The sequence below is a fragment of the Camellia sinensis genome, chromosome 15 (genome assembly GCF_055761805.1).
Source record: "Camellia sinensis isolate YWXY chromosome 15, ASM5576180v1, whole genome shotgun sequence".
Classification (NCBI taxonomy): Eukaryota; Viridiplantae; Streptophyta; class Magnoliopsida; order Ericales; family Theaceae; genus Camellia; species Camellia sinensis.
Genome location: NC_138975.1, coordinates 50367693 through 50392865, shown reverse-complemented (window position 1 = coordinate 50392865; position 25173 = coordinate 50367693). Strand labels below are relative to the sequence as shown.

The window sequence follows — 25173 nt, the reverse complement described above, 5'->3', positions numbered from 1 at the left end:
TTCCTTACCCTAGTCCTTTGGAGAAAAATGTTGAGCACGTCAAGGACTTTATTTTAATCTAAGTATTTTGTGTTTTTGACTCTATCAAGTTCTACCCATTGTTTCTTTGTGTCTTCTACTTTGAGGTAAGGATTTCTTTGATTTTTTTATAAGATTTTTAATTTAGTTATTTGTTCTTTGAAAGCGGTATTGATTTGGAAAAAATTTGGGAAAACCTAGGGTTTGAGTTTGAAATCAAAAGAGGGCTTTTTCAAATGGGTCCTTGAAAATGATTGTGGGCATATGGTCATGGTTGACTTTGTTAAAATGATGAATATCTTTTCTTAAAAATTGATTTTTTAACAAATGGGGCTTTTGCCTTAAATTTTGGATTTTTAGAATTGTGAAAGGAAATGGAAAATAGTGTTAGGTATTATGAAATTGGAACAATGTTTATGTTGATGATGATGGTGGAGTTGGATATGTAGTATTATTCTCATTCTAATTGATGAAATTGTATCTCTTGATTGTAAATTATCTATTGAATAAAAATATCTGTTTTGGGCTATCGGTGGAAGATAGTCTTAATTGTTGTAGATATTGTACGAAGATTAGGTTGGATTGAAATTAATTTCTCCTACATTGTGCGTTGAACATCATTTTATATTGAACAATGTAAATGTATTAATTTTCAGAAAAATTGGTGAATACCATGGTGAATCTGGTTAGGGGGTATGGTTGTGGCTTTATTATGTTGGCCGGTGCGTCCTTGGTGAAAGTTCAAAAACCCGCGTGGATAAGTGTCGATCTTTTCAATTAGTACCGGTAAAATGGATTTAGTAGTGTCTGTACAGCCTACTGACAAACACGTACCTACATATTCCCAGTATGTTGTAACGCCCCAAATTTCTAGCCTAAATGATAATACAACAATCATGGCTCTTTCAAGGAAAACCGAATATAAATATTCAAACTTATATTTCATGATACAATAGTTTTTCATGCAACAATACATTAATCCAACAACAAGTAAATAAACAAATAAATACCCCAAAGGGTTTACAAGTTTCCAAGGCTTGAGCCTGGTTACACAAAACGGTTATTCAAATCCACACACATACATTCCTTGGCTTACACATAAAGTCACAGCAAAATGAGTCTCGTACTCTCAACACACATTTCCTCGCCTCTAGTTAGGCGGCATCACCACATCTTTTCCTACACAAAAATCCCGTAAGGTGAGCATAAAGCCCAATAGGAAATCCTTATATAAATATATACATTTTATATAAGTCTCAAGAGATGAAATGCACATGCCATGCTATGCCCTTTTGAAAGAAAATCACATCTTCCTCTTTGAAAACCATCATGCTCAATGATGTCATGTAATTTCAATTCTTCAAAACTTAACAATTCATTTCAAGAACGGTATATACGACTCTAGAAATCCCTAGGTTAGTGTCTGCAAATAAACTATACAAGTACTACCAATTTATCATTTTTACCAGTATTAATTGGAAGGCTCGACACCTATCCGCGTATGTTTTCGGTCTTTCACCCCGGACTCTCAGGCTAACTTATTCAATATCATCTACACTACCTATCAAGACTTACCAACGTATTTACCCCAAAACCATTCCATAAAAATTTGTTTCTCAACATTCTTTTCTCAATGCAAGTTTTCAAATCAACTTTCAAAGTTTAATGTAATCAAATGAATTGATATGCCAATAACAAAAGATGAATATAAATCCTTTTATTCCAATTCATCATCGAAGAAATAACACAATTCCCTCTTCTCAAATATCCTCAACAATTAGTCATTTCAAGACTATTTCAACGTTTTGAACAATAATTTCTAAAATGAACAACAATTCTCATATTTCCTGAAATTCATCATTTATATAAATATAAATAAGAAAATTTCCAAACATCCATTTATTTTGATACACAAAATAAATATAACAATATCATTCATGAATTTTCAGTCTCTTTAAAAAAAATCTCCAAATTTTAAGTTTTCTCACCAAAACTATACAACTCAAATCTTTTGAAAGAAAGCTTTCCAAAATCATCTTTTCTTCAATCAACAAAGATCAAAACCCATAAGATCATTTTAAAAGAATAAGAGACAAACCCACTTTCAATATCGCTCAATTTCTTGAATTAACAATCAATTTTCAAAGCTATCGAAAGATGATTTTGAAAATCATCTAGATCTTGCAAAAATATATATATAACTCTAAGAAAATCCCTACCTCAAGTTTTGAAGAAGAAATGAGATGAAACCCCCAAAATCAACGGTGTCGAAACTCGATCATCACCGCACACAACGAAACCCATGAAAAATTAACCAACTTTGATGAAGAACTTATGGCAGAACTCTAACGGATCTTGAGAAATCAAGATTTTGATCATATTTGGCGTAGGGAAATGTAGAGAGAAATGAGAGGAAAGGGTTTTTAGAGAGAGAGATATACAAAAGTGATCAGAAATACCAGATTCATGAACTGATATAACATGGTCCGCTCGAGTGTGGAAAGTCCCGCTCAAGCGTCAAATACACTTTCCCAGTACTTTTGCAAACAGGTCAAACTTCTGAAACCAAACATTCTCCGCTCGAGCGCATAAACGGCCGCTCGAGTGGACAAGCAACTTCTAATGCATTTTGCATTTTTGCTTCAGGGGCGCTGCCCTCGGACCCGCCAAGGGGCGCTACCCCCTGGACCCCCGCGAGCGGACCGGGCAGCTCGATCCTCAACCTGCCCAGTCAAAATGGCAAAACATGAAAGAAGAGTCGAAATCGGGATCGTTACAACCTTCCCCCCTTAAAGAATTCGTCCTTGAAATTTCAAATCAAACTACCCATACAAAGGGGTTTCTAGCGATCAAAACCACGTTATTTCATTTTCAAATTGCAATACTTGCTCTCAACCAAATTCCACCATTTCCACCATGGTTATCTCATTAACAATAACCTCCCAAATACACATAAACATGAAATTTCCTAAAAAGTAATGGCAACTCTCAACAACCTTATGCTTAAAACAACAACGCACATATCAACATGTGGTTAACAAATTTAAATACGTTTCTCTCAACACTAGGGAATATTACAAAGAAAAAACAACTTAAGCATTTTCAAACAAATCTGGATATTTGGAGCGGACTTCCGCCTCCCGTTCCCACGTCTCTTCTTCAACCCCATAGTGTTTCCACAACACCTTTACCAACGGTATAGTTTTGCTCATAGCACTTGCTCCCAGGTATCTAATATTTGAACCGATCGTTCTTCGTAAAAGGCATCCTCATCTACCTCCAATTCAACCCAATCAAGAACATGAGAAGGGTCAGATTCATACTTCCTAAGCATAGATACATGAAATATGTTGTGAACTCCCGAAAGTTGTGGCGATAAAGCTAACTAGTATGACACTTCCCCAATTCGCTCTAAGATCTCAAAAGGCCCAATGAACCTTGGAGATAATTTGCCACTCTTACCAAATCTCATCAAACCCCGCCTTGGTGAGATTTTTAGAAGCACATGGTCACCAACTTCAAAAGATAAAGGTCGTCTCCTCTTATCGGCATAACTCTTTTGTCGGCTTTGGGTTGTAGCTAACGTCTTCTGAATGAGAACAACTTTCTTGGTTGTCTCTCTAACAATTTTCGAACCCAATAATGGTGCATCACCCACTTCGGCTCAACAAATCGGTGATCTACAAGGTCGGCCATACAAGGCCTCAAATGGTGCCATCCCAATACTAGCTTGGTAACTATTGTTGTAAAAAAACTTAATCAATGGTAAGTGCCTTTCCCAAGGCCTTTTAAAATCAAGGACACAAGCTCTAAGCATGTCCTCCAAAATCTAAATGGTACGTTCCGACTGTCCATCGGTTTAAGGATGATAAGCGGTGCTAAGAGTCAACTTAGTTCCCAACGCCGCTTGAAGGCTTTGCCATAACCGAGCAGTAAAATGAGGATCCCTATCCAACACAATAGTCACAAGGACTCCATGAAGTCGAACTATCTCTCCAATGTACAACTCTGCCAAGCATTCAAGTAAGTCACTGTTGCACATCGAAATGAAATAGGTAGACTTAGTCAACCTATCAACAATCACCCAAACGGCGTCATTGCCTCGTGTTCTAGGAAGCCCAACTACAAAATCCATGGTAACACGCTCCCATTTCCACTCGGCTATCGGTAAGGGTTGTAACAAACCCACTGGTCTTTGGTGTTCGGCCTTCACTTGTTGACAAGTAAGGCACTTAGATACAAATAAAGCGACATCTCGTTTTATAACCCTCCACCAAAACTGACAATTAAGATCATGATACATTTTAGTGCCTCCCGGGTGTACCGTAAGGCGTGAGTGATGGAACTCCCGAAGTACTTCCTCTCTACAAGATTCTAGTACAAACAAATGGTCTAGGTAACGTACACTCAGATCCGAGTGAACGTTTAAATCTTTCTTTTCCTTCCCATTGGAAATCTTAACACGGATTGATTCCACATCACGGTCTTCTCGTTGTGCCTCTATGACCTTACTAACCAAGGTAGGTTGAGCATTCAAAGTAAACAAGATAGCACTCTCTCCAAACTCACCCAAGTGCAAATCAAACTTGCCAATAATATCTAGCATATCCCATTCCCGAATGGCCACACTTGCCAAACTACTCACAAATTTTTGACTCAAAGCATCGGCCACCACATTGGCCTTCCCTGGATGATAGTGTAACTCAAAGTCATAATCCTCTATAAATTCCATCCACCTCCGTTGTCATAAATTCAAGTCTTTTTGAGAAAACAAATACTTTAGACTCTTATGATCGGAGAAGACTTCAAACTTCTCACCGTACAAGTAATGCCTCCAAATTTTCAAAGCAAAAATCACCGCTGCTAATTCTAGATCATGGGTGGGGTAATTTTTCTCATGAGTTTTCAATTATCGTGAACCGTAGGCTACAACTTTTCCCTCTTCCATCAAGACACAACCAAGTCCATCTCCGGATGAATCACAATAGACAGTGTAATTCAACCTCCTTTCCAGAATTATCAAAACTGGTGTGGTAGTCAATCTAGTCTTAAGCTCTTGGAATGACTTTTCACAAGCCTCACTCCACACAAATTTGATAGCCTTTCTAGTCAACCTAGTCAAAGGTGCAGCTAGTCTAGAGAAGTCCCTTACAAAACGTCGATAATACCCCACTAGTCCCAAGAAACTCCGAATTTCAAAAACATTCTTTGGTTGTTCCCAATCCTGTACGACATCTATCTTTGAGGAGTTCACAGTCACTCCCTCTCTAGATACTACATGCCCCAAAAACTTCACCTCTGTTAACCAAAACTCGCATTTTTCAAATTTGGCATACAATTAGTGCTTACTAAGTAAACCCAGCGCTACCCGCAAGTCAGTCTCATGTTCCTCTTCTGAGGTTGAATAAATCAAGATGTCGTTCACAAAGATGACCACAAAATGGTCCAAGTATTCCTGAAAAATTATGTTCATCAAATCCATAAAGGAAGCCGGTGCATTGGTCAACCCAAAAGGCATTACAAGGAATTCATAGTGGCCATAACGAGTTTGAAAGGCCGTCTTCTGAATGTCCTCCTCCTGGACTCTCAATTGATGGTACCCCGACCTCAAATCTATTTTTGAGAAGCAACGAGACCCTCTAAGTTGGTCAAACAAATCATCTATTCTGGGTAGAGGATGCTTGTTCTTAACTCTAACTCTATTCAATTTGCGGTAATCAATACACAACTGCAATGACCGATCCTTCTTCTTCGCCAAAAGAGCCGGCGCTCCCCAAGGCGATGTACTAGGGTGAATGAAGCCCTTGTCTAAAAGTTCTTGGAGTTGAATCTTCAACTCATGCAATTCGGCGGGTGCAAATCTATACGGTGACATGGAAATCGATGCCATGCCAAGCACTAATTCAATGGAGAACTCCATCTCCCAGTGAGGTGGTAAACTAGTCAGATCTTCTGGAAAGACATATGGGTATTCACAAACTACCTTTGGTAACTTAACACAAGCCCTGTCACTCTCACTATCCAAGATAGTTGCAAGAAGGCCACAAAGGTTGCTCCTACTACGAGGGTCAACAACTGGTGACAAGGCTCTATCAACTCGATTCCCCAGAAAATAGAAACGATCACCACCCGAAGTGCACACCGTAACTCTCTAATAGTAACAATCGATCACAGCTTGATAAGAACACAACTAGTCCATGCCTAAAATGACATCAAAACTCGACATATCTAGCAACACAAAAGCAAACAGAATTCGACGCCTGGCAACTTCTATTTCACAATCAGGACAACCTCGATCAAAATCAACTGTACCCCCAACAGGTAACTCTACTCTGAGTGGAGGCACTAACCGTGCCACCTCTAACCCCAATGCAGAAGCAAATGCAGTAGATATAAATAAATGAAATATAGCCGTGTCTATCAATACATTAGCCAAAGAATTACACACAACAAAAATACCTCTCACAACTGAGGATTACGGCAACTACTCTGGCACGGTAACAGCATACACACGCCCCTGTGGCCCTTGACTAACTCGCTACCTCTCAGAGCACAGGCCTGTTGTACTGACTGAGCCGAAGTGGCTCCCTGATTAACTTGTGAAGCTTGGACTGATTGAGCCTACTAGTGGCTCTGAGTCTGCCTCGATCCTGATGCGCTAGATGCGCCTCCCAACTGTGGGCAAGTTCTCTTCATATGCCCCGACTGACCACACTGATAACAATTAAACCCTTGACCTTTATTCTGAGACTGAGACTGACTTTGAGATCGGTTAGGTGGTGGTAACATTAACTGCCCTCCTCCCTACTGTGGGCATGAGAAGGCTTTGTGACCCGGTTGGCCACACTTGAAACACGAAAAGCTACTCGATGCAATTTTTTCCAGACCCGCACTAGGCAAAGGAAAAGTGGATCTAGACTACTGTGGTTGGGACTAGGATGGATAGGTGTTCCTGCTCTTCTTGTTCTGCCTATAGTCTCCTTGAAACTCTTGGCCCCTAGACCTCGAACTTCAAAGCCTCTCCTCCTCGGCTTGTATGGAAATTTCTACGTGTGTCGCCGTCTCCACAAGACGGTCATATTGCTGAATCATGTTTCCGACAAGCTTGAACATAATTTTTGTTTTCAGTTTCTTTTCAAATTCAATGCAACGGTGTTCTTCCGTTGCCACCAACTCTGGTGCAAATTTAGACAAACTAGAGAAGACCGCCTCAAACTCGGCCATGGATATGTCGAGTTGCTTGAGGTCTTTAAACTCTTGCCTCAATCTCTCCCTAGCAGTGGGCGGTATATACTTATCTTGGAAAGCAACCGCAAAGGCTTCCCATGTCAGCTCCACTCTTCCCTTGGCATATTTCCACCATTGACCCGCGTCTCGCTTAAGGTAGTAACTCGCTAGAGTCACTTTTAGTTCACTATCTTCGATGTGAAGCATCTCAAATGTCTTCACAGTTTGTTCGAGCCACTCATCCACTTTCTTGGGCTCGGGGCCACCATGGAACTTATCCGGTTTAGCCCGCAAGAACTCTCTAGTAAGGAAACTCGCCCTTGACTCCGTAATGTTCTCTCAAGCTTGATTCTCCACCCTCAACAAGTTCATAGACTCTCTTAAAGCCCCTACCATTTCTCAAGCTAGGGCCCCCATTGCAGTTTGACCCGCTTGTCCCACCTGCTCGGCCACATTAGCTTGGCTTGCTTGCTCGGCCATATTAACTTGGCTGAACCCTTCTTCTTGCACCAAAACCCTATGGATTGGTACCTCATGCACACCTCGGTGAGCCCTACCATGCCTCCTGCCTATACCACCACGGACTTGACCCCTTCTTGACATCCTAATAAAGGACGCAAGAGAAATAATTTAGCACATTAACTCATATGTGCTCGTAACTTGACTCAGACGTTCGACTACGACAATTATATATATTTATTTACCATATACACAATTCAATTTCACTCCACATAAGCACTTAGTCATATAAACACATACGGATTATACTCTTATGATGAGATTCTTCCTATGAAAAACCAAGAATTCTTAGTAGAATGAGTATTAATCAAGTACCCTTCTAATAAGACCTCAAGGAATTTAACAGGCGCAAACAACATCCCAAAGGTCCAGTCCCATACCCATTTAGTCACATAAACATGTTATCACATAGTCACAAAATGCATAACACATCCTAAGCATGCTAAATGAACCCATTGTGGTTAAACAACCACTTCCCACAAGCTCCAAGTATTCAAACCCGATAGCTCCGATATCAAGTTGTAACGCCCAAAATTTCTAGCCCAAATGATAATACAACAATCATGGCTCTTTCAAGAAAAGCAGGATATAAATCTCCAAACTTACATTACATGACACAGTAGTTCTTCATGCAACAATACATTAATCCAACAACAAGTAAATAAACAAATAAATACCCCCAAGGGGTTTACAAGTTTCCAAGGCTTGAGCCTGGTTACACAAAACGGTTATTCAAACCTACACATATACAGCACTTGGCTTACACACAGAGTCACAGCAAAATGAGAGTCTCGTACTCTCAACACACATTTCCTCGCCTCTAGTTAAGCGGCATTATCACATCTTTTCCTGCACAAAAATCCCGTTGGGTGAGCATAAAGCCCAGTAGGAAATCATTAACAAAATATATACATTTTATACAAGTCTCAAGAGATGAAATGCACATGCCATGCTATGCCCTTTTAAAAGAAAATCACATCTTCCTCTTTGAAAACCACAGTGCTCAATGATTTCATGCAATTTCAATTCTTCAAAACTTAACAATTCATTTCAAGAGCGGTAAATACAACTTTGGAAATCCCTAGGTCGGTGTCTGCAAGTAGACTATACAAGTACTACCAATTTGTCATTTTTATCGGTATTAACTGGAAGGCTCAACACCTATCTGCGCGGGTTTTCAGTCTTTCACCCCGGACTCTCAAGCCAACTTATTCAATATCATCTACACTACCTATCAAGACTTACCAACATATTTACTCCAAAACCATTCCATAAAAATTTGTTTCTCAACATTCTTTTCTCAATGCAAGTTTTCAAATCAACTTTCAAAGTTTAATGTAATCAAATGAATTGATATGTCAGTAACATAAGATGAATATAAATACTTTTATTCCAATTCATCATCCAAGGAATAACACAATTCCCTCTTCTCAAGTATCCTCAACAATTAGTCATTTCAAAACTATTTCAACGTTTTGAACAATAATTTCCAAAATAAACAACAATTCTCATATTGCCTAAAATTCATCATTTATATAAATATAAATAAGAAATTTTCCAAACATCCATTCATTTTGACACAAAAAATAAATATAACAATATCATTCATGGATTTTCAGTATCTTTTAAAAAAATTCTCCAATTCTAGGTTTTCTCACCAAAACTATACAACTCAAATCTTTTGAAACAAAACTTTCCCAAATTATCTTTTTTTCAATCAACGAAGATCAAAACCCATAAGATCATTTTAAAAGAACAAGAGACAAACCCACTTTCAAAATCGCTCAACTTCTTGAATTAACAATCAATTTTCAAAGCTATCGAATGATGATTTCGAAAATCATCTAGATCATGCAAAAATATATATATAACTCTAAGAAAATCCATACCTCAAGTTTTAAAGAAGAAATGAGATGAAACCCCCAAAATCAACGGTGTCAAAACTCGATCTTCTGAGCACACAACAAAGCCCTCGAGAAGTTAACCAACTTTGATGAAGAACTTATGGCAGAACTCTAATGGATCTTGAGAAATCAAGGTTTTGATCCAATTTGGCGTAGGGAAATGTGAAGAGAAGGGAGAGGAAAGGGTTTTTAGAAAGAGATATACAAAAGTGATCTGAAATATCAGATTCACGAACTGATATAACATGGTCCGCTCGAGCGTGGAAAGCCCCGTTCGAGCGTCAAATACACTTTCCCAGTACTTTTGCAGACAGGTCAAACTTCTGAAACCAAACATTCTCTGCTCGAGCAGACAAGCAACTTCTAATGCATTTTGTATTTTTGCTTCGGGGGCGCTGCCCCCCAACCCTGCCTGGGCGCTACCCTCGGACCCGCCAAGGGGTGCTGCCCCCTGGACTCCTGCGAGTTGACTGGGCAACTCGATCCTTGACCTGCCCAGTCGAAGTGGCAAAACATAAAAGAAGGGTCGAAACTAAGATCGCTACAATGTTGTATCCAATGCCCTATTTTCTGTTATAAAAGGATTATTTTCATGAGTTGATTTACAATTTGGCATTATATTATTTTGAGATGGAAAACGAGAAATGTTTGACAAAAGGCATACAAGTGCGTTCACCTTATAATTTTGTTAAAATTCATATATTGTGTTAGAGTGTCTCCATTGAGTTATGGCTCACCCTATATGGAAAACAACTTTCAAGTGTTGATAATATGCCTGTACCAAGGATGTAGCTTGAGAGGACTTGGAGCTTAAGGCTTCATTTTTTGTTTCTTGATGTAATTACTTTTGTATAAGCCCAAGGCTTTATTTGTATTGAGTTTGAACTCATTTTGTTGTAACTAAGTATCGTCTTGGAAAGTTGTTGCCATTAAGGCATTTCATTATTTGGTTTTATTTCTCATTTTACTCTTGTATCCATAGCATATGCTATAGATTAAAAACTGGGATTGGTGAATATATATTGCATATGTCTTCTTTTGTAATGATCAAAGACATAATGAATATAAGTTATGAGATTATTGATCAATTGTAGCACTTATATGGGATGGGATAATGTTAATTATTTCGGGCCGTTACACGTGCCGTGATCACTGTTATCACCACCATCCTTTCCCTCATCAGATTTGTGTATCTGCTCAAACGCGACTCTTTCATCTCTTTACTTAACACTTCCTTTTTCCAATCCTCAAATCTCCATTCCAATTTTTATTTGTTTTTCATTTTTTATGTCAGCAATGTCTATTATTCTTCTTATTATTATTCTTCTTCACAGACTCATAAATTGATATTATATATATAGATTCTACTATATAATACAAGTAATGGGTATCAAAGATCTTCTCATGTTTATGTAACCCCGTATTGAATCCATTCACATCAAGAAGTATGCTGGAATGCATAAGAAATTCACTCTCCGCCTCTCAATTGAACTTTTTCTCTCCTCTCAACGTCAATCTCTCTCTTTCTCTCTCTCTCTCTCTCTCTCTCTCTCTCTCTCTCTCTCTAAGTTAGGGGTTGCAAGGGCATATTTGAGGGGAAGAGGAAGGGGTCACTGGGAGAGAAGCGAGGGTGGCAGGTCTAGGCTGTTGATAGGTAGACAACGGCGTGGAAGCTGCTAACTGGAGCTTGTGATAGTGAAGAGAGGTTACCGACAGAGTGGCATTAGGGTTACGATAGGATTGGTGATGGAAGAGAGAGTCGACGTTGTGATATTTTTATTTTGGTTAAGCAAAATGGTGTCGTTTTACACTATTGTTGGATACTTTAGAGAGTTTCACTCTAGAGGATCCTTTTGTAGGCATGATATATATATACTAGTAAAACGTGCACATGCAAGGACAGGATATTTGAATTTTTTAAAATTTTGATTTTGATTTTGATTTTTAACTTTAAGATAGTGTTTGTTTTAATGAAGAAAAGATATAATGGAATTATTTTATAGAGGTTAAAAAATAATAATTTCGTTCCATTTCACTTAATTCAATGGCATTTTACCTTCATTCCAATTAATCAAATATTATTTGAGATTATTATCCAAAAAATAAGATTAATTGAATGGGGGAAAAAAAAAGGATTGATGCTCTATTTGTTTTGACGGATGTGTAAAATAGTTTTTGAAAGTTGTGGCTATGAAACTAATACATTGATAGTTGTATTAGTGCTACTGATAATGGTGGTGGAGGTATTGGTGGTTGGGGTAGTCGGGTTGTTTGGGGAAGGGGGTTGGTGTAATGGTGCTGAAAGTCAAAATAACTTTATCAACATTATTTTTTTGGTTTGTTATAATGCCCAAAAAAATAAAATAAAATAAAAACTATATCATACTAGTAGTTCGGTTTTATTTTGACACATTAGATCTTTTTCTCAAAATGAATCTAGTGATCATGATTGTCATTACTCAAATGACAAATTTGACACCAGATTTGACTTTAGCAAATTTTGTTTTGAAGATTTGGCACATAATTAGAACTCTTTTTCAATTTTAAATTTATGAGGGTATAATTAAAATTGACTTTGGTGAAGGATTTGGCACATCATTACAAATATTCTAACAATCGTTTTACCATACCATTAGATGAAACTCAAACAATTTAAACATATTTATAAGCTTTCATGTGTCAAATAAGTAAAATTGAGACGAAAATATTCATGTTATTTGATACAATTTATTTTTTATTTTTATTGTTATAATGGTCATTATTTTTACTTCATTTTTTTTTTTTACTTTAACTTTTATTTTTTTTTAATTTTTTATAAACTCTTTTATAGGTCTTTACCATTAAAATAATGGGGAAAAAAATAACATCTTCCTTTTGCTATGCCAAATTGCGTCAAGATCCTCTGGAGTGTGAATTCTACAGTGATCTCCTAAAGTGGTTCATCCAAGGGTTGATATTAATCCTCACCAAAATGACGTCGTTTTGGTGAGTAAATTGAAAAAAAAAAATCAAAAATCAAAAATTTTCACTTTTCACTCAGTTTCTGGGGAAGAGATAGAGAGAGAGAGAGAGAGAGAGAGAGAGAGAGAGAAAAGGACTGAGAGAGGAGAGAAGAGGAGGAGCCACCCCCACCCCGCCCTTTCCCACCCCGACGCTCTGCCGCCATCGCTGCCAACCCACCGCCGACTCCTTCCCTGCCTTACTCCAACAGTTTCACTTTTTTTTTTTTTCCTCTGATTTGTGTTTGTGTTCATATATATGTGAATATATATATATATATATATCCTATTTAGGAGCTGGGTTTGGGAATATTTCCTTTTATTTTTTTGTATTTATTTTTAATTTCTTTGGATTTTTCGAGCTGGGTTTCTTTGGATGAGGCTTAATATCAGCCCTTGGATGAACCACTTTAGGAGATCACTGTAGGATTACCACTCCAGAGGATCCTGACGCATGCCAAATTTGGTATTGGTTAAGACACACCAATTAGCAACTCAATTTTGTAGGTTCAGAAAAAGCACAACTACATTCCACTTTTTGGTGTCAAAAGTATTATCTCAAAATTGACAATTTGAGTGGAGATGCTCTAAGTCAACATTAAAATAAAATTTTGTTTTTAAGTCTAACGTTTATTTAACATGGTGTAAAATTTATATCTAACTTTAATACTGAAATAAAAGATTAAATAGAGAAAATAAAGGATTACGTAAAAAGTTTGGCTTCTTTCATGTTCAAATCTTAACTTGAGAGAATTTAAGGGGGCCGTGGAGCCTACCATAAGTCCTATTCTGATGATGTAAACTATATATTTTGTAGGGCCCTCTGTGTATATTATACAAGAAAAATATTAGGTTGATTCAATGTCATGACCCAAACCCGGCCCTATGGGTTTAGCACCGTAACCGGCCAGTAATCTGAGATTACCGAAGGCCTACTTAACAGTAGTACAGTAAAACAGAGTACAGGGCCTGGCGGAAGCCAATACAGTAAATAAACAATGCCCAATGAGCTGTGACAATCTGTATGCACAAAGACTTTTCATACATTCATACATAAACGGTACAGAACAGTATGCACAATATTTATAATCATTCAGACTAGGGACTTAATCCCTGCATAACAGTACGATAAACATTCAGTCTATACAGAACAGTAAGACAGTACAGAAGGGGAAAATCTAAAACACCCCTAAGCCTTAACAGATAGGCTCGGAACCTCGCAGTGAGGCACATAGGCTGGCTTGACAAAACTGGAGTAACCCTGACGCTCCTAGCCGCGGTCTGGTGCCTGTACACCTACATATATATATGAGCAGTGAGCTAAAGCCCAGTGAATAACATAGTGCGTAAAGAGGTTAAGAATGAATGTCCTTACAGTATGAAAACAGTTCATTTCAATCAGTCTTTCAGTTGTTCAGTACAGTAAACAGTCATATGTGGTACATCCGTTAGCATAACAGTAAATAGTAGGTCTAGAAGACCGAACAGTAATGATGGCCATCAGTCAGTAAACAGTAGTGGTTCCAACAAGGGAACCGACAGAGATCTCTGTAACAGTAACAGTAACAGTAGGTGCTAAGGATGCCACAATATAGTTCAAAATATAGGACATACATTCATTCAGTTAACAGTAATCAGTTCAGAAACAGTACAGTTCAGTTATTCAGAAGATAATCATTTGTGAACATATCTTTACACAATCGTTACTCACAGAGTTCGGGCTACAGTATGCTAGAGCGTGCCTCCCCAGTCGCCAACCTTACACAGTTAACAGATTGAACACACTAAGCTACACAGCTGGGAAAGATAACAACTTAATCCCTAATGCCTCGGTGTGTTCTACATCTATATCCTCAACAAGATGCCTTAAACTAGGCCTAAGAATGCCTAGAATGGGATGAGGATGCAAAGATGCACATTTAAAAGCATTTTCAGGATTTTCAGAAAACAGAGTCCCGCTCGAGCGCAGGTTTCCCCGCTCGAGCGGTCATGCAACAAAGGTACACGCTCGAGCGTAAACTTTCCCGCTCGAGCGTACTGTAAAAGTACTGGATGGGTGAAATCTCCGCTCGACGAACGCTCGACGCCCGCTCGAGCGCCCAGTCCTCCGCTCGAGCGGATTGTAAAACAGTGCAGAGATGCTGGATGCTCGAATTCCCCGCTTGAGCGCCACTTCCCCCGCTCGAGCGGGAGTGCAAAATCTGGAAATCCCAGATTGCACCTCCAAGCTCAAAAACCAAGTTCAAAAGCATTAAAACTGATCCTCTTGGGCTGAATTTCCAGAAAACAGTTGTAAACACATAGTTAAACATGATTCAAAGCTCAATTTGAGAAATCAAAACCCAAGGGTGTTTAATTCAAACCCAATTTCAAACCATTTTCATGAACATGGAGAACATGCAAACATGCATGAATTCAAATCAATTCAAAGCTTCAATTTGATGCTCTAAGGAGCCAATTGTTTCCAAAACATGATGAAATCATGGACTACACTCAAGACATGAACATGCATGTACCATTTTACCATGAATTCAACTCAAAACTCAACAATTCAAACATGCGTGCATGAATTATGCTCTATTTCAACATTCTAGAACTAATCCATGGCTCAAGTCTTAATTTTGACATGAATCATGCAAGAACAAGATAAACAAGAGGGTAATTACTCTACCTTAGGTCTCCAATGTAAAACTAGGAGCTCAATTTACAATCTACACCTCAATTAGCAAGCAATTCTCCAAGCAATTCAAGATGAACTCCAAATCCTCAAGTCTCTCTCTCTCAAGGTCGGTTGTAGGCTTAAAATGTGGCTGAAGGAGTGTTTTGATCCAGGTGTATAATAAGGCTCAAGTATATGTATTGAGTGGGCCACTCATGTGGCAAATTGGTAAATAAATCAAACTATGCAATTGGTCAATATTTAATCTAATTTAATCATACCTAATCAGTTTTCAGGTAATTATACCATAAAATCACATTAATTCTAAGGATCATAGAACACTAACCAAATCGTGGTTCGGCCGCCGATAAGGCCTTCAATTAGCAGTTTAAACGGAAAATACGAACAGATCAAATAATCAATCAAACAGATAGAATACAAATTAACATACACACTCAGTCAATTCAGTTCCAGTTTTCAGTCAGTCAGTTCAGTACTTTAACCAGTCCAATTATCAGTCATAATTAGTTCAGTTCAACGGTAATCGATGTTTATCGGTAATCAATCAGTCATTAATCGGTAAACAGTATGAGGGTTGTTACATTCAATAATTGTAACATTTTTATTTTATTGCGTATGCCTTCAAAAAAAATGGATAATAAGTATGTTTTGAAAATAGACAAACCATTTTTTGAAGAAAAATACAATAAAATGAAAAGGATATGATTATTAGATCCATTTATTTATTTTTTTTCATGGATACACGGACTGTTCTACAAAATAAACGATTTTGACCATCAAAACGGAATCCATGATGGGCCTCACGGATCCTTAAGCCCATTCCTTAAGTAAATACCATAAAAGTTATGGCATTAGTGGAATTAACTTTTTTGGACAAAATAGTAATTGTGATAATATTAGTCGGTCAGGATGTGCCTTTAGTAGGGGTGATAAAAGAATCAAACAGCTCGAGTTTGACTCCTTAAAAGAACATTCACGCTCCATTTGTTAAGTAAACAAGCTAAGTTTGACACATTTTGGAGTTCGTTAAAGTTTTTAAACTAAGCTTGAACAGTTAATTACTCATTCGGCTCAGTTCGATAAATCTTAAAACTACATAAAAACACCAAACTACTCAAACTCGGCTCGACAAAAACTCGTTTGAGATCAATTCGGAAGTTTAACAAACAAAACTTAAACAAATTTTAAAATTCGTTAAAGTTTTCAAACCAAACTTAGACAGTTAATTGTTTGGCTTGTTTAGCTTGCTTATTACCCCTAGCCTTTAGTCATCACATGATGACAATTGTGCTTATAGTAAAATAAGAGGAAAATGGATTGCACAAAGGACTATTTATGGCAAAAAGGACAGCATTTACTAGGGAGCTTCTATTAGCACCCCAAAAAGTACGTTGGGCACCCTATTACTTTGAGCACCCCAATAATAAATTTGAAATTTTATTTATTTGTTTGGACACCCCAAATAATAGCTATCCTAACCTTGAAAATCCTAATACCCTATAATCTACTTTGTACATCACATTACCAACAAACAGAGGAATAAAAACCACATTTGGGGTCTCTAGAATTCCAAGCAATGAAGAGGGATTCTGAGTTCATCCGAGACAAATAGGGGTTCCGAGACAAAGAGAATCTCTGCTCCTCTACACAATATGTCCATCAAAGCAAATCACTACTCTAACATCCACCGGCAGTTTCCTATTTCTGGTAACTCCTCTTTCTTTCTCTTTCCAATTATTGTCTCACTATCTCCGATTATCGCCCATCAAACCAAACCACTACTCCTCCCACTTTTTTGTTTTTGTTTCTTTGGTGAGATATTGAAGTCCTTGTTCTTCTAAGTTGTGATGTCCCGAATCCTTTAAAGCAAATTGATTTCATTAATTGGTAATTTATGTCCCTTTGTGTGTCTTCATCATTGTTAAACCTTTTGAATCTTGTGTTGTTATCCATTCTCTCTTATGGTTGTTCCAATAGGTACATCTTAGTGTGTTTTGAGATGTCATCTTGTGCTTTTGGGTGTCGGAGAGAAACCGGGAAGGTTAGCCAATGTTTTGTATTTCCTAGTCTCATCTTCAGGTTGAGACCGCTCGAGCAGTCTTTTGGTCGCTCGAACGATGAAATCAATCTTCTAGTACTTTGGTTTACATTCTGAACCTCTAGGAGGATGTATTCTTTGCTCGAGCGAATCATTCATTGCTCGAGCAGTTTTACAGAAGGGAATAGAGATTCTGGGAGTGAGTGTTTGTTGCTCGACCACAAGTTTAATCACTTGAGCAGTCTCTCAAATTGAACTGTTTTCTTGAGCACAGGCTTGTTCGCTCGAGCGATCTGTCCGCAGTCAGCTCCGAGAATTGTGTCAAATCACTTCAAAAGCTAAACCTATAACACCTCGTAAAATATCATCCACATAGAATAATTAAAAGTATATTCTTCATAAACACACAACATAATTCCATTTGAACATCTCTCTTTCTCATTGAACTGTAGATTTTGTTTTACAAAAATGATTACAAAATATATATCCCTGTTCAATGAGCTAGAGAAGATTACAAAACAGTTACATTGCCTTGCTAGCATGCTAATACATTAAGACATTTGTAAACAAAACTACAAAACTTAAAAAAAAAAAAAAAAAAAAGTTCCATAGTTTCATTACAACTTCAAGTTCACAAAAGATTTGACTTTTACAATAAAAACAAAAGAAATATATTTTTCTTCTTCTTCTTCTTCATAAACGGGTTTGGGGCTTTTCATCTCCTGAAATGTTAGTAAAGTAGGAATGAGCAATGTTGCCCAGCAGAGAATAACTTTATCCAAGTATATAAACATTTGATTTAAATATGCATGATCTTTATTAGCTCCTCAGAATTTATTTGTATTTTAAAACTATATATATATAACAAATCACAATCCATGATTAACCTCCACACTTTTCTCGTCCTCACACGGGTGGCATGTGGGCACTTCAAACCTTTCCACTTTCATCGTCCTCACACGAATCAGCCAGTGGACGCCTCACAACATCCTCATATTCGCTGCCCTCATATCGACCGGGCACGTGGGCACCTCACACATAATCCCACATATGTTGTCCTCACATGAACTGGGCAAGTGGGCACCTTAAACACAATCGAAAAACATGAACATTGTTCACACAACCCAACCGTCACAAGGATTCCCCAATTTTAATTATCAATTAACCATTTCATCAAATTCATGAACAATCCCTTAGAGTTTATATGAAAATTTGTGGTTTTTCAGTACCAACGTTTATTTTCCTTAGTTCAAAGGTATTTGCTCCCTATTTCATAGTTGAAAGAATGATCCCCTATTTATATATACATGCATCTCATTCATCTCAATACTTCTATTCATCACAAGATTCACACCTACTTAGACCAAAACATAAATGTACAAGGGTAAAGATATTCCTACCTTAAGCAAAGGGCAAGTAGACCAAGCTTCTAGGAGAATTCTTCGCAGAGACAAAAATCTAATCGGTAGGAAGGATGATCTTCACGTGTACTTCACTCCTTGCAAGTGATTTAGGCTAGATCTTAGAGAAATGAGAAAGATTTGGGGTAAGAAACTTAGGGTTTTTCGGAAGCTAGTTGTGGCTCGCTTTTTTCGTGCCCCCTTTCGGAAGGTTTGAAAGAAATCCCTACAGTTCAGGCACCCGCAGTTCTGAATCTAATCTCACAAGTGCAATGTGAAATCGATAAACACCAAAGAGTCCAAATCCGGCAAATCGTTTTGGAAAAATTGATTTTAGGATCAAAAATGCCAAAATTGGACTATTTTGCCAGATACAGAGTCGCCACCTAAATATTTTATTTTTAGGGAAATTTAGGAAACCCATGACTCGTGCCAAAGGCCACGTGTCCGTCATCACGAAAGTTGCCTTGGCTCGGGAACTTAGGTATGAGAGAGGAAGGTCATGAATTGAGCACCCCCGCTTGCTCGATCAAAGATTGGCCTCTACTAATCATGATATGATTTTTTCTTAACATTATGTGCTCTTATTCCGGTTATTAGACTAGCATTACTATGTGATGCGCACAAGCAAGTATAGAATAGTTTTCTTAATTTGGAACAATTCAACTCATGTTTGTTTGTGAAAATGATTTGAATTTGTCACTTCAAGTGGGCTTAAAGGTTTGCGAATTTGCCACCAAACATAGTGGGCTTAAAACATACATTCGTTGAATTGTTCCAATTCAAGCAACAAGCCTTTATCCATAGGCATTCATGCAGTTTAGCATTTAAGCAGATAGCCTCATGGCAAGCATGCTAGACATGACAACATTCACATTCATGCAAGTATGCTAAAGCGTAAAAACTCACCTAGTACTCCAAGCTAGGAAAACATGAGTTAGTGAAATATGCATGATTCCTAACTATGCAAGATGACTAATGCAACCCATGCAATATGGAATTAATAGGTTCGGCTACTAATATGGCATATGAAGCATTTTGATAACATGCGGTTAAACATGTATTCAAATAAGATATTGAAATGGCAATGCAGTTTGAATGATGCGCGGAGCCTCGATGCATGCAATATGAATAAATAGATGCAAGCATAAGGCATAAGGTATGCTAATCAAAACATGTCCCTAATCTAACCATCAAAAGCGATTAAATAAAAGTGAGAAAGATGTGGGGTTGGAAGATATACACACACGCACGCATGCATACTTATTACAACATTACGCCCTCGCAAAGGAGTGTCCGAATGAATAAGCTAACCAACAAGCTACACTAATTAGGCTAACTAATTACAAAACGAAATCGAATAACTAGTTAAACTAGCTAGTTAATTACAACTCTTAATTAGCTATAACTAATTAATTACAACACATATTTGATCTATTACTAATTAAACTAATTAGCTAATCCCGAGAAGCGAGTGAGGCCCATGCATGCTCAGTTTCCAATTGAAAAGCCAATGCCTTGCTGCTGAATGCCTTTGTTTGCGCATTGAACACCAACAATTATGTCCACTTCCAGAACACCTTTGCTCCACCTAACCAACACACTGTGCAAATTTCACTGATGGCCGACAAAGGGCCAGTCGGCTACCAATAGTGGCCGGTCGGCTAATGGTGGTGGCTGTCAACCACTGATATAACCTGAACTTCCTTGCTGCAACAAAGAGCAAACAGAGCAAAATAGTGTATTTCTCAAGGGTTGTTTGCACACTTTGCCTCTCCTTTTCATGGGGAAATTAAAGGAGGGACAAAATTTGATTCATAAACTATCAATCAAGCAATTTCATTGCATGATGGCTTGTGAAACCAATTGTGCAAGTTTAATAAATGCAAAATGTGACCAAAATGATCGTCACCCTATCATGCATGATCAAGGGCAATGGAGACCTAAGAAAATGACACATTTCATCACTTTTGAGTATGGAATGTCCCATTTTCCTTGTGTTCAAATTAACATACGATTTGAACATATGCAATGCAACACAAAGGAATGCTTATCTTGTCACTTTTACTTGCCAATTTTGTTTACACATTTTAGTTACCAAATCATTCATTAATCAATTTGTCTATTGGTGAGTGTCTTCTAAGATGAAAGAAGTGTCAACCAAGGGATAGTTCAAGGCATGAGAGAAGCTTCATGCCGTTGGTAATGAACCCTCAAAGGAGGATTAAACTATTAAGCATGAGCTTCAATCTCAAGCTTAAACAACCCTAAGGTTAAAACAACCCTCAAAGCAAATAAAAAAGTGAAGAAATGAGGGAGATTGCAGAGATTATAAGTGCTGAAATTAGGTCAGGAAAAACACTAAAACATGTAATCAACTCAAACCAATGGTGGTTAAAGCCTTAAAACACCAAGCTAGTGAAAGGAATTACACTACAACTATGCAATACAAGACTCAAAAATACCAAACAGCCAAAGCAGTGGGAAAACAGCTCAAAACAGAGTTCAAAACATGCTGGACTTGAGCCATAAAAAGCTAAAACATTAAGCTAACACATTAGGCTAACTAGGCAAACAAACAAGACACAAGGAGGGGAGGCTAACCCCTCCAAATTTGGACTTCAAAATGAGTTTCTTGCTACTGAAAAACCTCTGAAATTCAGTGGTTAAAAAGCCCAAAAAAGTTGGTTTGAAAGTGGTGAACAAAGGTACAAAAGCTTTACAAACAAAGAAGCAAGAAGGGTGAACCACCCCTTAACTGAAAATGGCCTTAAACCAACACTTTTAGGCCACAAAACAGAGTTTTTTACAGTTCAAAACCAGCCCTGAAACAGCCCCAAAACAATAGAAGAAGATGGCAAAGCAAGTATCTAAAACAGGCTAACAAAGCAAGCGTTATACCTCTTGAAGCCAAGACACAATTTAGCCAACAATCCAAGAAAAAACCTCCTCCTAGAGCTCAAAACAAGTCCCAAACTACCGCAGCCCAAAGACTAGAAAGTTTTGTTAAGGATTGATAGACAAAAGTGGAGTGTATCCAAGCAACTATGCACAAAATTGCTAGAGAGAGAGAGAGAGAGAGAGAGAATTTTGTTCCAAAGTTACTAACCCTCAAAAATGGGGGAGGAACCTCCCCCTATATATAGAAAAACAAGCCTTGAGGTTAGAAACATCCTACCATACACGTGTAGGGAGATGCAACTCAATATGTTAACAGTTGGCACAGCTGTCAACAAATATCTAGAAAAAGACACTGGTGGCTGACCGGCCACACCAATGGCCGATAACCATGAGCCGCGGTCAACAGCCTAAGGTGGTGACCGACAGGTCACCAAAAGTTCCAAACTCGAAACACCAAGCTTTTGGTCCAAAACAAAGCACAAAATGGACAAGCTTTAAAGGCTCAAAGACAGGGCGTCCCACCGAGGACTTCGGGCACTCAAAGCGAACAAATGCAATCGTAATCACCAAGTGCACAAGCGATGATGTCTAAGTCTTGAGGTTGGTCAAAAATGGAGTGTTTACAGTTGCCTCTCTTTGACAGAACTCAGAAGTCACGAAATGACAAGAGTGAATGTCAAAACCCAGAGACGACCCATTTTTGAGAAGGCCGAAGACTCAGACAAACAAACAAGCAAGGAACAAACGGTTGCGCCCACAGGCTGCCTATGTATCCCTTTGCAAGGAATCAAACCATCGTAGTTCTGGGGTGAAATGCAAATGATATGCAAAACGCAAGAGCATAACTTATGATCAAGCAATAAGATTGAGCAATGAAACATTTAAATGCAAATGCAACGTAATGGGAATGCCACATTTTAAACAAACCGAAGCATATGTAGGACAATTCCAAACATGAAAAGAAATAAGTAGATGAACACACCACACATGAGAATCATGAGCCGAACCACATTTCATGCAGAAATGATGCAAGAAAATTATGTAAGCTTAACTAGGCGACACGCAGGAAAGGCAAAAAACAACATAACCATTAGGCTCACCTAAGGTTTTAACCGAGATCCTAACGCGTTGCACGCGAGAGGAGGGAAAGCGATGTAAACACCGGGTGCACCCGAATGTTTTTTAACCAAACCAAACAATCCTAACGCGTCTCGCACAATAGGAGCAAGGTGAACAAATCCAAGCACGTCTCACGCGAGAGGAGAAAGTGAATAAATCCAAACGCGTCTCACGCGAGAAGATAAAGTGAATACGTCCAAACGTGTCTCACGCGAGAGGAGAAAGTGAATATATCCAAACGCGTCTCACACGAGAGGAGAAAGTGAGTACGTCCAAACGCGTCTCACGCAAGGGGAGAAAGCGAATAAATCCAACCGCGTCTCACGTGAGAGAAGAAAATGAATACGTCCAAACGTGTCTCACACGAGAGGAGAAAATGAATAAATCCAAACGCGTCTCACGCAAGAGGAGAAAGTGAATAAATCCAAACGCATCTCACGCAAGAGGAGAAAGTGAATACGCCTAAATGCGTCTCATGCGAGAGGACAAAGTGAATAAATCCAAATGAGTCTCATGCGAGAGGATAAAGTGAATACGTCTAAACGCGTCTCACGTGAGAGGAGAAAGTGAATAAATCCAAACACATCTCACGTGAAAGGATAAAGTTAATATGTCCAAACGCGTCTCACACGAGAGGAGAAAGTGAATAAATCCAAATGCGTCTCACGCGAGAGGAGAAAGTGAATACATGCATTTCGAAGGGCACAAATGATCCTACTTGGAACTCCTCTTAGTGAACCATACATACAATATCGTTTGCTTTCTCGAATGAACCGTACAATATTGTGCCTGTATAAAACTCAACAAATGCGATACAGTAAGAATGCATGTTCTATGTAAAGAAAACAATCGAGGCAAAACGCTACATGAAGGCATATTCAACGCCAAGTACCAAATGCATGTCCTATGCACGATTGATAGCACATTCTATGCAAAGTACAAGATGCTTGTTCTATGCACGATTGACAGCATGTTCTATGCTAAATACCAAAATGCATGTTCTATGCGCTATTGAAATATGCATATGTGAAATGCATGTTCTACATACGTAATGAAGAGATGCATAGTCTTTGTAAGAATGAAAGCATATTCCATCGAAACAAGTGCAGTAGCAACTTTTCGATTTACCTTTTGGAAAAGTTGCGATATGCAAAAAGGATACACCTTGTTCAACAAGTGATGAACGACAATCACTGAAAACATGGTTTCGAGCTTGCACAGAGAGAATTTGAACTCAACAGTGACCTTTCCTTGCACCTCTTGGGAAACAGGGGACAAAAACCAGCATCAAGATTCAATGTAGGATCACTGGGCACTGGATGGCCGCCAGAGGATGGTGCTGGCCACCTGTTGACCACCTTTGAAGATTGTTGGCCACCAGTGGTGGCGGGTCGGCCGCCGATGGCAGATCGGGCCCTTTTTGGTCTATTCACCACAGGTCTTTATGTAAAGGCCGTGAGGCCTCATTTCCACACACCTTCATGTCTGAAATTTCACCCCCTCTCTCTCTAGACCTTTCTTCTCTCTAGATCCACGCTTTCTACACGTTTTCCAACGTCCCACGCAAAGTTGATTCGCTAATTCCTCTTTGTTTCCTTCATTTTGAACTAATTGAAATTTGATTTCGGTGTTTTTTTCTTCATTTTCACCACTTGAGGCTTGTTCCCCTCGAGTTTCTCTCGAGTTCTGTGCATTTTTCCTAATTTTGACTTTTTCTCCCATTTTCTTTCTCCTAGGGTTTGACTTTTTCCAAGTTTACCTTACTTTCTCCATTTTCTGTACTTTTCATCGACTCTTTACCCATATTCCAAATGACAAACGATATACTGCATGATGAAGCTCCTCTAGAGGCAGAGTTTGATTCTGAGGACGAGCCGAGGCCATTACCACTAAGGATACGACCCTTCGATCTAGCGAGATATCGCCCCCAAACACACATCTAGCCTACTGGAGGTATTAGACGCTTTAATAATTTTGTTCCCAGCGCACCAGAGGATCTCCTACTGAGGGAACCAGCCTTGTATCTTTCAGCCATTGCTGTTGAGGTATGAGTCCTACCTACTGTATTTAAGTCGCATTTCTTGCACTGTCTTTCATCTAACTGTACTTTCATAACGACTTTGTTAGATTCATCTCTACTTGATCTGTTTGCATCTGTTCTTTACCACAAGGTGAGTCCCACACCTTCAGGGACTACGGTGCTACGACTGCACGGGACTGGTATGACGAGCTCCCCTCAGGAGTACGCCACATCATCGACAAGGCTAGCTTCGGCCTTTTTTGCTCTGGCCTGACGAAAGTCATAGCTAGCCGTCCTCTTCTGGGGGCCCTCGTGGAGAGATGGTGGGACACCACGAACTCTCTCCAT

At 38.6% G+C, this 25173-nt stretch overlaps 1 protein-coding gene across 1 annotated transcript in view; it reads right to left on the bottom strand.

The window, feature by feature from the left end:
* Positions 1 to 22302, bottom strand: part of SDHAF2 (succinate dehydrogenase assembly factor) — a 90477-nt gene extending 68175 nt beyond the window's left edge. Inside the window, exon 1 of the mRNA XM_082909310.1 lies at positions 22299 to 22302. The gene's annotated coding sequence lies outside the window, so the exon portion shown is untranslated. The remainder of the gene's footprint in view (positions 1 to 22298) is intronic.
* Between the last annotated feature and the right edge of the window lie 2871 nt (positions 22303 to 25173).